Raw genomic sequence first — 14,852 nt, 5'->3', positions numbered from 1 at the left:
GTCTTCTGCGCCGGCGTTCGAGCTCCTGGTAGAGGAGCAGGTACACTATCGCTGGGAGTATGTGGAGTTCGGGTTCCATGCTGTCCTGATTCCTCGTGGGCTGTATGGAGGTGAGCGTTTTCCCTTCGAAATGGCTGTTTCCGCCGTGTTTTTATCGGCGGGGCTACTGCCCCGGAAAAGGTGGAGGATTGGTAGGTTGTGATACAGTGGGCGGTACATTGTCTCCTGCCTGTCTGTTGGCGGTGACCGCCACACTGTTTGTTTGTACCGCCGTGGAGGGCGGTGTGTTCATATGGCGGTCGCTGTTGGCGGTTTCCACCAGGGTCGGAATTCCATTTTTTTTCCCGTCAGCCTGTTTGCGGTGTGGCCGCCGCTTTAACACCGACCGCCAGGGTTAGAATGACCACCTCAGTCTCTTTTTCAAGGTAATTTCATTATTTCATTTCATAAAATCGCAAAAGCTATTACCGAATCGCAAATTGCGATACCGGCCCCATTCGCAGCTATTCCAAAACTGCGATTTCTGAACCAGAAATTGCAATTTTGGAAATGCAAAAGGCCAGGGTGCTGGGGGGCCTAAGGCCCCCTCTCCTGCACTCCAACATTTTTTTTTCAACATGTAAGGTACACACATGCCAAAAGGGCATGTGTGCTTTACATGTTCAATTTAAAAATGCAGTTTAACTGCATTTTTAAATTTTGCACCAGGTTACCACCTGGTTGCAAATCATGGCATTTTGCAAGTGCAAAATGCCATTTTTGGAAAAATCGCAATTTGTGATTTTTTCCAGCATAGCCTTGTGACCTGGAAATTGCGAATCGCAAATTGCAACTCGCAATTTCCAGGTCGCAACGCAAGAAATCGCAATTTTAGCGATTTCTTATTTGTGGTCTGCGAATGCATTTCATGCATTGCAGACCACTGTTTTGCACTTGCAAACGGCCAAATTCACCGATTTGCACCGTTTGCGAGTGCAAAACTTTTTGATACAGCTGGCCCTATGTTACTGGTGTTTGAAATTCAGCACTTTCTTCCTAGAGTTTAGGCTGACTCATATTTTTTATAGTTTATTCTAATGCTTTTTTGGAATTTAACATTGTGGTCCTAGAGTCCATGTTAACATGTTTTGTACATGCTTCTGATCTCTGTCCAATGCTGTGCTACTCCGATATGGCCTTGATGGGCTGTCTAAGAAATGTTAAACTAATGAAAAATAATGAAAAATAATAGCTATTTTATGCTAGGTGAGTAGCCAAGATACACCATGGGAAAAGCTATCAAAGGCCAGTAGTACTACAGACACACACCCAAGTGCAGATATCATATTCGAACACAATCATCAAATATTTAAGTGCAGGCTCATTTGCCAGATAGCAGCGTCAAGTGCCCACAGACAGTCTCACATTTTAAGTTACAACTGTAAATGTTGAAACCCAGTCACAAAATTACAATTACACCATCAAATGTTGAGTAGAAATTCATACCCTGCATAGGTTCACATGCCTCAAATGCCTGCAGCCTCAAATGGTAAATTACAGCACCAAATGTGCAAGCACTAATTTTAACAGCCCATTCATAGCCACTGTTCATGTGCATGCATATCCTTAAATGATGAGGCTTTACCACAATACACACATGCGCAATGATCATATGCCCAGTCATGATTACAATACACCACAGCACAATCATCAGAAACCCAGACAAAGTCATTTTATCCATTCACTTTGCATGAACTGTCATATACATATACTGTATGCAAATACAATCTAAGCAGCTTCCCTGCCATGGGACATTTTTTCCCATGGCAGGCTTTCCTTAGCAATCTTTTCTTCTTCCATTCAAGTCATAGCTAAGTGAGAGAAGGGAGAAATTCCCCTGCCAAATTCTCTCTCGAAGCCCCTCATCAAGAAATGAGAGGATACTTAGGGGCAAGAAGAAGGAAAAAGGGTGGGGTGTACCTCCATTAGCCCACAGAAAAATCAACTACCTCCTTCTATGCGGAGGGACAAGGTACAAGCATGTTCCAAATTTTCACATCTAATTAGGCTCCTGGAAGGCCATCCCCTTAGTTGTTTTGCCAAATGAAGGTTTTTGTGTTCCCATTCAGGCATTACAACATTAGGTGTATTTCTGTCTTCTTTCTCTTTTGTTTTTGTGGACATGATGCTTTCTTTGTCAGAGGCCTCACTTGAGAGGTACATTAATTAGCACTAACGCCGGTCTATCAGTGCCTTTTTTTTAATGCTGGAAAAATAGTAGTTGCTGTTCTCCTATGCAAAATGACCTCAAGTGATATTTTCACAACAAAGTATGAAAAATAATAGCTATTGTATGTTAGGTGAGTAGCCAAGATACACCATGAGAAAAGCTTTCAAAGTTTGACTTTGACATCATACAAAAAAAAATATGAAAGATAATAGCTATTTTATGCTAGGTGTGTAGCCAAGATACACCATGGGAAAAGCTATCAATGGCCAGTAGTACTACAGAAACACACCCAAGTGCAGATATTCGAACACAGAAATCTCTTTAAATCTCTATCAGGTTCCCTCAAATTCTAGTCACAATTGATGAGTGTTACTCTTTTTATGACATTTGTCCTAATTCAGTATTCACTGAAAACATTGACAACCTAACTGAACGGCAGTCACTTTTTAGACAACAATGAAACCTGATTTGCAGAGAATTGTTTTTACATTATCATAGAGCTACTTCCAGTGAGTCTGTATAATCCTTCAGCAAGATCACCCTAACCGTCTTGAAAGGTTAGTAGCAATTATTACCTGCCAGTACCTTGAAATTACAAAAGAAGTGTCCTCATTTTACATACACATTTCAGACTCTGTATCTCTGATGTCTCCGTTTGATACCCTGGGATTGTAGTAGACAAACACCACTGACTTGAGACATATCATGAGTGCAGCTCATAATTATAGATGAAATGATAGAAGGTTTATTTGTCCTTAAAATTTAAATTCGGATTTTCAAACACATCTGTAGTAATGGCTATCTTCTGTATCCTCTCTTTTCCTTTTCCTAGAGGGATACACAATCATATTTTTTCTGCTTGACCTAATCACAGCAGTCTCCCACTTAGTACTGACATTTTATGGTGTCCTCATATCCAAGCATGTAAAAAATCTCAGTCAAAGTCTTGAAAAACATTCTATGGCACAAGTATGCTCCTTAAGTCTGTCTAAAGATATTCAGTGAAGGCCTTAATGATTCCTACACTGTGTTGTGGTCTTCCAAAACGGAAAGAGAAATGTATTTAATGCACATTTCCTACCTTCTTCCATAATTAAAATTGCAAACATGTAGACTAGAGAGTCAATGGAGAAAGCTGATAGAAATCTCCTTTAAGAATCAAATTGTGAAGTTTCAGGCTATCACAGAAACAGGTTTGCGCCATCTTGCAGAGGTCACTGTTTTGTGTCTTTTTCTTTCTGTTTGATCATGATCATCAAAATATTTGAAGTTGCCAGTTCCTTTCCTTATTAAAGAAAGGTGCCCACTGACGTGAAAATAGCTACAGTGGAACCTATGCAGACAAATCTGCCTTTGAACCCTAAATATTTGAATAAGTTGACCCAGTCGAATTTTTACAAAACACTGCTAAGTTATTAGAACATTTGGTAACCAATCAACTGCATGCATTTGCTGAACAGCTTTTTTCTTTTTCACTTGACTATTTCCTCTTTAGTCTGACTTTTGTATGGGGATGATTACCGAGCTTGTGGTTCTCTTGATTTTGGGTCTATATAGCATAGCGATCCCATACAGAAAGTATCCCTAAAGGTCATTCACAAGCTGGGAGAAAACATTAATGACATCAGGAAATTGTATTTTGTATTGTTTTTTCATTTGCTGAAAGGAAATTTAAAAAATGACTTGATGGCCATGCTGTCATGGCATGGTTGACCTGATGTAATGTTGTTTTTTATTGAGTTGGGCTAGCTAAGGAAGAAAGAGTAGATTCTGTGTATCAGCCTCAGTTGGGCCAGCACCAAAGTTAGTCCTTATGCTTCCCCTCCCCCTCTGTCTTTCACAAAATAATTAAGGGTACAGTCAGTGATAGGAGGTCTGTAAGTCTGTTCTGCTGCTCGTCCTTTATTAGATGGAGGATGCCATACAATTTTTAAAAACTGATTCATAACAATTGTAAAATATGGCTACTGTTCAGGCTCATGTCTAGCTTGATATTCAGATTGACCGTCAATTATTCTAGAATCACAATTGCTAGAGTTGATCCATGCAGATAGTTATTCACGAAAAAGTGCTGAGAAGGATTCTGCCATCGCAAGAGCCACATTCCCATATTATTGTGTCAAGGAGTCAAATCAATAATGCATGAGTCATTACATCAGCATTTATCTGGGTGATCCTTGGTGGATCATTAAGCGAACGAAGCTAAGTAGATACCCAGCACAAGGTGCGTGTAGGCTTCACATTGGGCCACTGCAACAAACGCATAATCCAAGGCACACTCTTAAATAGGCCCAATCCACATAAACTGGTAAATTCTACAGAGAAGAAGTGCTTCACCGTTACAGACATGAAAACGTCTAGCAGTAATCAGGATATCTGTTTGGTAAAGTCGGTGGAAAAGGTCATAAACTTCAGTCTGTGTTGTACTAGATGTGATTATACGGTTGTCATTTGTTTTTCCAAATAATACAAGTGCTTATTGATTTTCCAAACCACAAGTACCTTTAAACACGTTCAAGAATTTCGTGTCAATTGCTGACAGGATTTCCACTCTTTGAAATCATAATATATCGCCTGAAACTTCCAGTTTAATCTTAAAAAAGAAGCTAAAAATCACATTAAGAAAACTTCTTGAGGTTGCAGTCACCTCAAACTCTGCTTTGGAGCGCGCCTTTTCAACATGCGAGTGCAATTGTGATTCTAATTCTCCTGAAGCAGATCATCCCGCGCGCCACCATGATTGACATTGATGGGTTATAATCACAGAGCAGGCAACGGAAAGAACACATCTGACTCAGTGAGTGACAAGTGACAGTGGTGATAATCTTTCAAAATGAGCCTGCGCGCTGAAAGATGCTTGAGACATTGTGACAGAGCTCACATCCAAGATGCTAATTTAGCAATATGTCAGATAACTTCATTTATGCTTCATCTAATCAGAAAAAAAAGGAAAGGAAAAAGATCTACATTTAGGGTAAATTGATCACTTCTGGAATGCAAGGAAGAGTTTTTGGTGTTTATCAAAAGCTGCTAGAGTCACAAATAGACCCTTGAAGCTGCTGACTAGCCTTTCGCAAAGGAACTGAAAACCCTATCCTGCATGGCAAAGGCCTAGATTAATATTTCAATTTAGGAGCTGCCTAGTGAAAGACCACAAATGAAAGCTTCCTTGATAAATATAGAAAATGATCTCTCAGCTGTATGCATTGGCAAAAAGCCTAGAGGTTAATATTGACAGCATTCACGACAATTTGCTTTACTGTTATGTTATGTCATGTCATATCATGATAAGTTATTTTATGTCATGTTATAATGTATAATACTATAATGTGTGTTTAAGCATAAACAATGTCCATCAGGATGATCTCTCTGCACTAAGTACCATATTACTTGTGCTCATAAATGACTGTTATTGTTTAAGTTATGCTGTAGAAGGAAAGATTTTCAGAGAGTGTAGGAATGTATAGCTTGCACTGTTGAGAATTATGGTTAGGAGGCGTGCATTCCATAACTGAATCATCCAGAGAAAGAAGAAGCATTCCACTCTGCCTTTTGCTAATGGGTCCTCAGCGCCCATTTGAGGACATTTCCTTCCATTGTCACAGCGCAAGCACTTTCATAAAAACTTGGCCATCCACTTTGTCATGCACGGTTGCCATTTTGTGGAGTACAATAATTATTTTTCCTCCTTGGGTCCAACATGGCTTGCATGTCAATCACAGGCAAGAACATGCATTTGCAATAAAATTGGGCTCACGTTTGATCGAGTTAGAGCTATTGGCGTTGTAAAGTCTGAACTGGACTTTTCATGCCACATAAATTGAAAACGGAAAGTAAAACAGATGACATAAGCAAGCCGATTCAAAGCGCCATGGCCGCTAAGAGCACATAAGAGAGGCACAAAAAGAAAAAGAAGTCCGCTCTCAGTTAAAGATATAGGCAAAAATGCAGTGACAAACGTAAAGCATTTACCAATTATATCAAAGGATTTTTGAAAGGCAAGCCCGTGAAGAGTGATAGTGATGGGTGTGCGGTGGGTGTGGGTAAAAGCCCACAAATAGATTACAATAGACAGGCGCGCATGAATGCTCATCCTAAAAATATGTGGGAAGGTCCACCCTCATTTAGGGGAGTTCTGATTCACAGTGGCCCTGTAGGAGGTGGACTGCTAGGTCAGGGGTTTCCAACAGTGCAAACACCAAGGGATGTGCCATCAAACACCTGAAAGTTCAATATCCAAAAACAATGAGGCAGAGCCCTACTTGTGGGAGTGAATGCCAAAAACCTCAATTTTAAGCTTTTACACTTATCTACATTTGATGGGCGGTTGATTTTCTGAACTCTCTCTTAAAGAGAGGTGTGGCATTGAACACTAAGATACAGCTAACATTTGAATTATGCACAATATAATGTTCAAACATTGTCACAGCTTCATAAAACGTATCTCAACATAACTCACATTAAAGGTTTAATAACATCATAAAATATGACGTTTTAACAATAAAATAGCTACATGAAAGAAAGCAATTTAAGCACCGTAGGTCTTGCAATTATGCAGGTGGGCATATGCACATTAACTCTAACTGAGGGTACAAGTATAGGTGTTGAGGCAGGGGTGCAGAGCAGACTTCAAAACATTTTATGCATCTGTATGTTTGGCCATAAAGAAGGCCTCAAGTGACTTAACGCATGTGTTAACTTGTCTGACCCTATTTGGTTCATTTGCATTAATTTATAAGGGGACGCGTTGAAGGTCCGATGGACCATTTGACTGCACTTAGAGTAGTTCCCACCATAAGGCTCTGTACCAATGCAAATCAATAGCAATGACAATAAACCACATCATCAATATTAGGAGTCAATAATTTCCACTCGCCATGACATTTCAGACATGAATGACCAAACCTTATGTAAAAGTTAGAATGTTTATTTCCCTATATTAACAATGCTAATATCACGTAACTTAGTCTCAAAATCAAATGATAGGCATACAGAAACAATACTGGCTGACCAGATCACCTAAAGAATCGCAGTTTAATCAAGGCTTGGACCACTACACATTCTAAGGTTACAGTACAAATCAATAGCAAGAATAGCTGTGCAAGAGAACTGGCATACATTTAGATTCAGCAAAGGAAAACATCAACTTTTAATACATCTAATGAGCATCATCAGTGAGTAGCCTAACTAACCTTCTGATTAGAATAGCATGTTTTGGCTTCATGCAAAACAATTTTAGTCAACACAAATTTGGAAAAACTTCTAACTATGGCTCTGTAAAAATTAGCAGTTGGTACCTATTGACAAAAGCAAATAGAAATAACAAACAGTAACATTCTATTATTCCTTGCCTGAGTATGGTTCAGCAAGCTGTGACAGCCTTCATCTACTGGACATCTGTTCGATTAGCAAGGCATCAGAATTCAGCATTAAAGTCCAAGAAAGCAAAGTCTCTTCATGCAGTTCAAAAAGAGTAATATCTGAACACTCAAAAAGAATGGGGAGAATGGTGCATCTCATCTTGGTGTAGTCTGGCTAAGTTAGATTCCCTAAAACTATTTCCCACGTTGCTATTGGTCAAAGAATCATACATTTATGTTTAGTCCAATGAAAGTAGAATCTCAAATCTAAGAGTTTACTAGACCACTGTTCACATGTCGATGATTGGCTCCTCTTCTCCTGTTCCCATTGTTGGGCTTGTCAGGTAGCAAATTTGTAACAGTTTATACTCCAGTCAGTGCATCCATTGTCACCTTTACACACTCTATTTTATACAATGTATCCCTAGCTAGTACAAAATTTTCCAACATGCAGTTCTCATGGGAAAGCATTCTAGTTTCTAACATTCGGTTCATGCAATGGAAAATCGCAATTTAATTCTCTAAGCAGCCATTTTATCATTTCCCTAAGCACTGTAACTTGACATGAGGCTGTGCAATTAGGCCCAAGACCTCACTAAAGTAAGACCTATGATTAATAAAGCAAATACAAATTATATAACCATTAATATGACATATTAATTCATTAATCCAAACCTAAGATCAACATTTTACATTAATAAGATGTTAATAAGTACACTTTGTGATTATTGGTGGTCACTCAAGTAGACACATTTTCAAATACACGTATTATTTCTCTATATTAACTCATTTTCTATGCAAATTCAACACTCAGAATACACAAATATTCATTAGTAAAAATTAAGCATTGACAATCCCTCCTTTGATGACTAATTATGTCATCACATCTACATCTCCCCACACAAATTTTCTTCTTCAGCTAAAATTTGTCATTTCTATCCCTTTTAATGTTTGTTCCCTCCTTGAATTTTCCCTGAACCCATTTTTTCTTTTAATTTCTTCCCTCCTCTGATCATTCTTTATTTTCTTTGATTTGGTCATGCAACATAATTTGCATATTCCCCATGCTCCAATTATGCAAGTCACAACAATCAATATCCCTTGTATTATTTTCGATAGTATCCCTTTCCCAGTGTTGCTGAGCCTATTTCCAACTGAAGCAAAACCTTTATCAACCTTTTCCTAAACACCTGTGTCTTTCACCTCTTTCAAATCACCTCTTTCATTAGTCATATTAGTAAGTAACCTACTAATTTCCTTACTATTATCAGGAATATATGAACAACAATGCTTCAAATTAAGCATTTTGCAAACTCCGCCATTGTTTGCTAAAAGAATGTCTAGGCGGTTCTGAAGAGTCATAGATCTTACTGCAGCCATTACTGTATCCATTAGGATCATGGCTCCTGAAAAATGTGTCAACATGTTATCCACAATAGTAGACAACTTTGAAATCTTTATAGAATTCAGAACAACACCTACTGAAGGAATCATTGCAGCAAATAGATCTCCCACTATACCAGAAGGAGTCTCTCTCTTTTGTTTAATGTGATGTAATTCAGTCATTTTCGGTAATCTTTTCAAGTCCTCAAGTTGGAATATCTTTGAGAAAACTATCCCCAAGTAACTTTTGCCATTCTATCATCTTGGAAGACAGTAATAGGCACTTGGCACAAAGATGTAATAAATTCCAGGAATTGCTGGATCCTGTCCATTCAACATAAATGGCCATTTACTCTGAAACAAAGCACATGTCTACATTTCTTCGTTCCAACAAACAGAGTGTCACTACTAGATTTAGGCCGATATATATACACAAGTTCCCTACGTATTGCACATCTAAAGCTAACCTCCCTTGTGTTTTTATTTCACTAAATGCGTAATCATTTCTAAAAGTACTTTTCTCTAAACTCTTTTCTAACTTATCCTTTAATGCCTTTCTCCTGTCATCTATCCGATCGAAGAAGCTCTTTTCTAGTTGTGTAAGCAAGCATGTCAGGATTTTTTTGTGCGCATATGCTGTACCAAAAGTTAATGTAGGCTCAAAGAATCCTCTCACTAATTCTATATTGTTCTGCTTAGCTACTCTACTCAGGTACTTAATTATGGGGATAAACAAAAACACAACATCATAGTTGGAATAGAAATACTGGATGTGCTCCTGGTTATAGAATCTTGTTAGTAACAGACTACAACTTATACCATAAGTGAGGAGCAAACTATGATAGGTAACTCCTTCTTTGACTGATGAAGGAATCTGTGTGCATAACAATTTCTCACATCCATTATCCCAGTATACTCACTCAGCAATTAAAGACATTAGAAGAAAGTTCTACTTGTACATTATCTACGTGAAGATACTTCTGATCTAACCTGAACTTCTCTATTTCTGATAGTGTGGTAGTTGTCTCCAAAGCTGAAGTATGGTTGGCTTTACTCTGGTCAAGAACAGCCATTCCCACAATCAATAACAAGCACAATACCAACACACAATCGCCAAACCAATACTCATGTATTTACAGCACCTATTCTTCCTATCCTGCCTGCTAAGGTTACTCATGATCTGTAAAGAATCAGAAAGTAGAAGAAAAAATAGTAACTATGCAGCAAAAATCAAAAACAAAATCTTCAATCTTCTTTTCAGCAGTTAGTTAAAACTTTCAGTCTCACTTACAGAAACCTTTGTCAAAATTGGTTTAGCAGCTTGTCAAATCAGGTTATCTTGTGAAACCAGATTATCAAAAGTCTTTTCCAGTTACTTTCAACTGTGTCTTTTCTTCTCTGTACTCTTCTGAGCTTGTAGTTTCAATAGTTCAGTTCACTGACCTGGAATGTCTCAATCAAAACTAAAAGACAAAAATTCTCTTTGCCATTCACTTGTTGTTGCATACACCCATTCAGGACCTATGTACCTTTGACTTGCTATTCTCTTTCTTTTCAACTTTCGACCTCCATTCAATTGTCCTTCACTAAAATCCTATCTCCTTGTTGTATCTACTTCCTCCTCAATTGTTGTAGTTACAACAATTGCTTCCTTTCTCTTTGCTTGTGAATCCGGCCAATTATTTTCTTTTAGTGGATCCTTGTTTAATGCTCTTTTCAGTGTTGAAATTTAAACTTCTTCTTGTTCTGCAGGATTTTCTCTTGATGGACCCGCGACTGGTTCTGGAAGAGTCAGACCACATTGGCTTTGATCCACCTCAACTCCCTCCCCTTCGGTGTCTGGCGTTTGCTCTGTTTGTCTCTCAAACTTGTTGACTTCTGGAAGAGCCCTCCTCTGACTAGGCTCTCCTGCTACCTCAATTGAGATTGGCTCACTGTCACTCTCCTGTAGGTCTTCTCCTTTGTCTCTCACAGGAGTGACTCAACCGTTCTCATTGTGCTCAGATCGGGCCTTAGTTCCTCTTTCTTCTCTTTCCGGCTCTGAGGTTGATCTAGTAATTGTGGGTACTCTCAAAAACCCCTCTTCATTGTCCAGAGGACATGCCACTTTTCTCATATGGCTTGTGTGGATCCAGTTTAGAACTCCAGCGCACTTCACAGCTGTGGTAGTGATCAGAACTACCTGGAAAAGGCCTTTCCACTGAGGCTCCAAACACATCTTCCTCATGTGTTTTCACATCACAACCCACTCACCAGCTCTCAGATTGTGTCCTTGATCTTGAGACAGTTGCAGTGTAGTGGCTTCCACTTGATGAGAGAAAGAATGAACCACTTCAGCCAGACATTTGCAGTAGTCCAACACCATATCATCTGTCATGTTCACAAGAACATTTGGCAACCTCTGGCAACCTCATCGCTCTTCCCATGAGGATCTCATGTGGTCTTCCTGTCCGGTGTTTCTCATTGTCATCAGAACTAAGGGTAGTGGGTCTGGCCATTTCAGATTTGTGGACGCACACACTTTCGCCATTCTTGATTTCAAGGTACCATTCATCTGCTCCATCAGTCCTGATGCTTCAGAGCGGTAACTACAATGCAACGTCTGCTCAATGTTTAAAGCTGCACATAGTAAATGAATTACTTAATTGTTGAAGTGACTTTCTCTATCTGATTCTAAAGAGATCAGAAACCCAAACCATGGCATGAGTTCCCTAAGCAGTAATATCACTACTGTGAGGCTGTCATTTCTTTGTGTGGGATAAGCTTAAATCCAATGACTAAAGACGCAGACAATCACCAAGACATACCTCAATCCTCCACACACAGGCATCTCAATAACATCCATCTGCATTCTGCTGTATGGACCTCCTGTTCTTCCAATGTGGCTCAAATTGACCACAGTCCCTTTACCCGTGTTCATTTGCTGACAAATGACTCAATGATGGCAAACTGCTTCAGCAACTTGTCTAAACTTTGGATTAAACCTATTCTGTTTGAACAATCAAATAGTTGCATCCCTCCCAACATGTGCTTGACCATGATAGTACCTAGCCATTTAAGTCAACAAACTGTTCGGCAAAACCAACTGACCCTCTTCTGAAACCAATAATTCACCCTGTTGCTGTACACATTTCATTTTGCCCCATGCTAATTTTTCCTCCCTGTCAAAATTATTTTGCAATGTTCTCAGTTCTTCCAATGTATCTATAACATCTGATACATAACTTGGACATGTTTAATCTTCTTCAGGTAACAATTCCCACTTATCCTTGAACAATATACAGTTCAATGCGCAAAACCTTGCGACTTGATCCGCATATCCATTTTCCATTGACACAAAATCTTGCGATTTCAGATGTGCACTGCATTTCACCACGGCAATCTTTTCAGGAACTTGAATAGCTTGCAACAACTTTTGAATTCTCTCACCATTTCTTACTGGTGATACAGAAGAGGTCAGGAAACCTCTTTGACACCACAACTGGCCAAAGTCATGCACTATCCCAAATCCATACTGGCTATCCGCATAAATAGTAACTTTAAGCTGCACTGAAACATGGCACACTTTAGAAAGGGCTACCAGTTCTGCTACTTGTGCAGAATATACTCCTCAAAACCAGGAAGCTTCAAGTATACCAGAAATTGTGTATACAGCATATCCTGCTCTCAGTATTCCCATATTGTCCCATAGACAGGAACCATCAACAAAGATAATTTGGTCATTTTCTTCCAATCGGGTGTCTCTGATATCAGGTCTTGATTTTGTGCACAGATCAGTTACTTCAAGACAATCATGCTCAATGTCTTCCAATTTTTCAAGTTCAACATTTTCATTTGGGAGTAAAGTTGCCGGGTTAAGCAATGTACATCTTTTCAGTGACACATTAGGTGACCCCAAGATTCTCTTCTGATAGCAAGTCAATCTGGCACCTGACAGGTATTGCGTCTTGATCCTCATAAGTAAAACGTCAATGGAGTGAGGGGCCATAATAGTCAGGGGGTGTCACACAACCACTGCAACTGTACGTAAACAGCCTGGTAAAGCTACTGCAACTGGGTCCTAAGTAGCTGAAAAATATGCTGCTGGGTGGTTTACACCTCCATGGACTTGAGTCAAGCCAAAAAAAGAACATGCATCACGCTTGAGACAAAACAACATGAAGTGCTTTGTGTAGTCACGTATTCCCAAAGCCGGAGCTTTGCACAAACTCTCTCTCAGTTCAAAAAATGCTTTCATACAAACCAGGTCTAACACTAGGGGATCAGTGACTACTTTGTGAGTCAGCTTCTGCAATGCCTTTGAAATGACTGAAAAATTGGGAATTCATTCTCAACAGTAGCCTACCATTCTAAAAAACATCCTGACATCTCTCTGTGTGGCTGGGGGATTCATCTGCAATATGGCTGTGACCCTTTCTCTGGATATTTTCCTACTCCCTTTCTCAATCTGGTGACCCAAATATTTCACTTCTTTCTGACAGTACTGCAATTTAGTTTGAGACACTTTATGACCTTTCTTTCCCAAATGGTTCAGCAAGGCAATTGTGTCATATTTGAACTCTTCCTTCGTTTTGGATGCAATCGTCAAATCATCAATGTACTGCACCAATGTTGACTGGAAAAGTATTTCCAAGGACTCCAGGTTCCTTTTCAAAATCTGGTTGAATATGGAAGGTGATTCTGAAAACCCTTGAGGAATTCTACACCAACAATAAACTTGATCTACAAATTTGAAACAGAAGAGAAATTGTCTATCTTCTTGAAGAGGCACCAAAAGGAAGGCTTGTGACAAGTCTATGATGGTAAACTATTCAGCATTGAAAGGAATCTGGAACAAAATCAAGGCTGGATTTGGTACTACCAAACATTTGATCACAATGTCATTTATTTCACTCAAATCCTGGACAATCCGAACTTTCCCACAGGGCTTCCTCAATCCCATTATCACTGTATTACATGGACTGCTCAATACTTCTTTCAAGACCCCTTGGTTTACAAATTTCTGCAATAATGGGAGCGACCTTCTCGATGATATCCTGTAGCATGTGGTACTGGGGAATCAGGGGAAAAATTGCACTCGGCTTTACCAGAACTTTAACTGGCTCAACTACCTTTATCAGACCAATGTCTTTCCCTTTCAAATCCCACACCCTCTCTTTAACCGTTCCCTGCAATTCAGAAAGAAGAGCTTTTACTGTAAAAACTGGAAAGAAACTAATCAGAGGGCACTCCTCATTTATTATTTCACACTCTGTCTCTGGAGCTGGGTCATCCTCATCATCGCTATTCCTCTGTAGCTCGATTCCATCATTTGTGCAAATAATCGAGCATCTTGTTTTACACAGAAAGTCCCTTCCCAATAGGGATACTGGACTTCAGTCATACACTGTGAATTGGTGTCATCTTTTAAAGTTGCCAATTTTATCCTCAACTGGTTCTGTGATTGGATTGGTCAAATACTGATTCACTACTCCTACAATCTGGACTGTTTTCCCTGAAAGGGACAGGTTTGGAATTTTTCAGTTCTCATGGTAAAGCATGTAGCTCCTGTGTCAGCCAAGAAGGAAACTTTATGACCCATTATGTTTCCCTTCACATATGGACCTTTCTGATCTACTTCCAAGGAAGCTGCAAACACACATTCCTCTTCATCAGAACTCTCGCTCTCCCAATCATCGTTTATTCCATTCTCACTGTGTAACGGGAATTGTTGTACTGTGCTATTACTCTGGTTTAACTTCTGACCTGTGACCTGTTGAGGAAGCATCTCCTGCTGCTGTTCCATTGGGGCTTGAGGTGTTTGGATTTGCTATCTAGGTACCATTTGAACCTCATGCTGCATTGGCTGTGACTGTGCCATTTGCACATGCAGCATTTGCACCTGCTGCATGGGTTGAAAA

This window comes from Pleurodeles waltl, chromosome 9 (genome assembly GCF_031143425.1).
Source record: "Pleurodeles waltl isolate 20211129_DDA chromosome 9, aPleWal1.hap1.20221129, whole genome shotgun sequence".
NCBI classification, from domain to species: domain Eukaryota; kingdom Metazoa; phylum Chordata; class Amphibia; order Caudata; family Salamandridae; genus Pleurodeles; species Pleurodeles waltl.
This window is presented reverse-complemented; position numbering follows the sequence as displayed.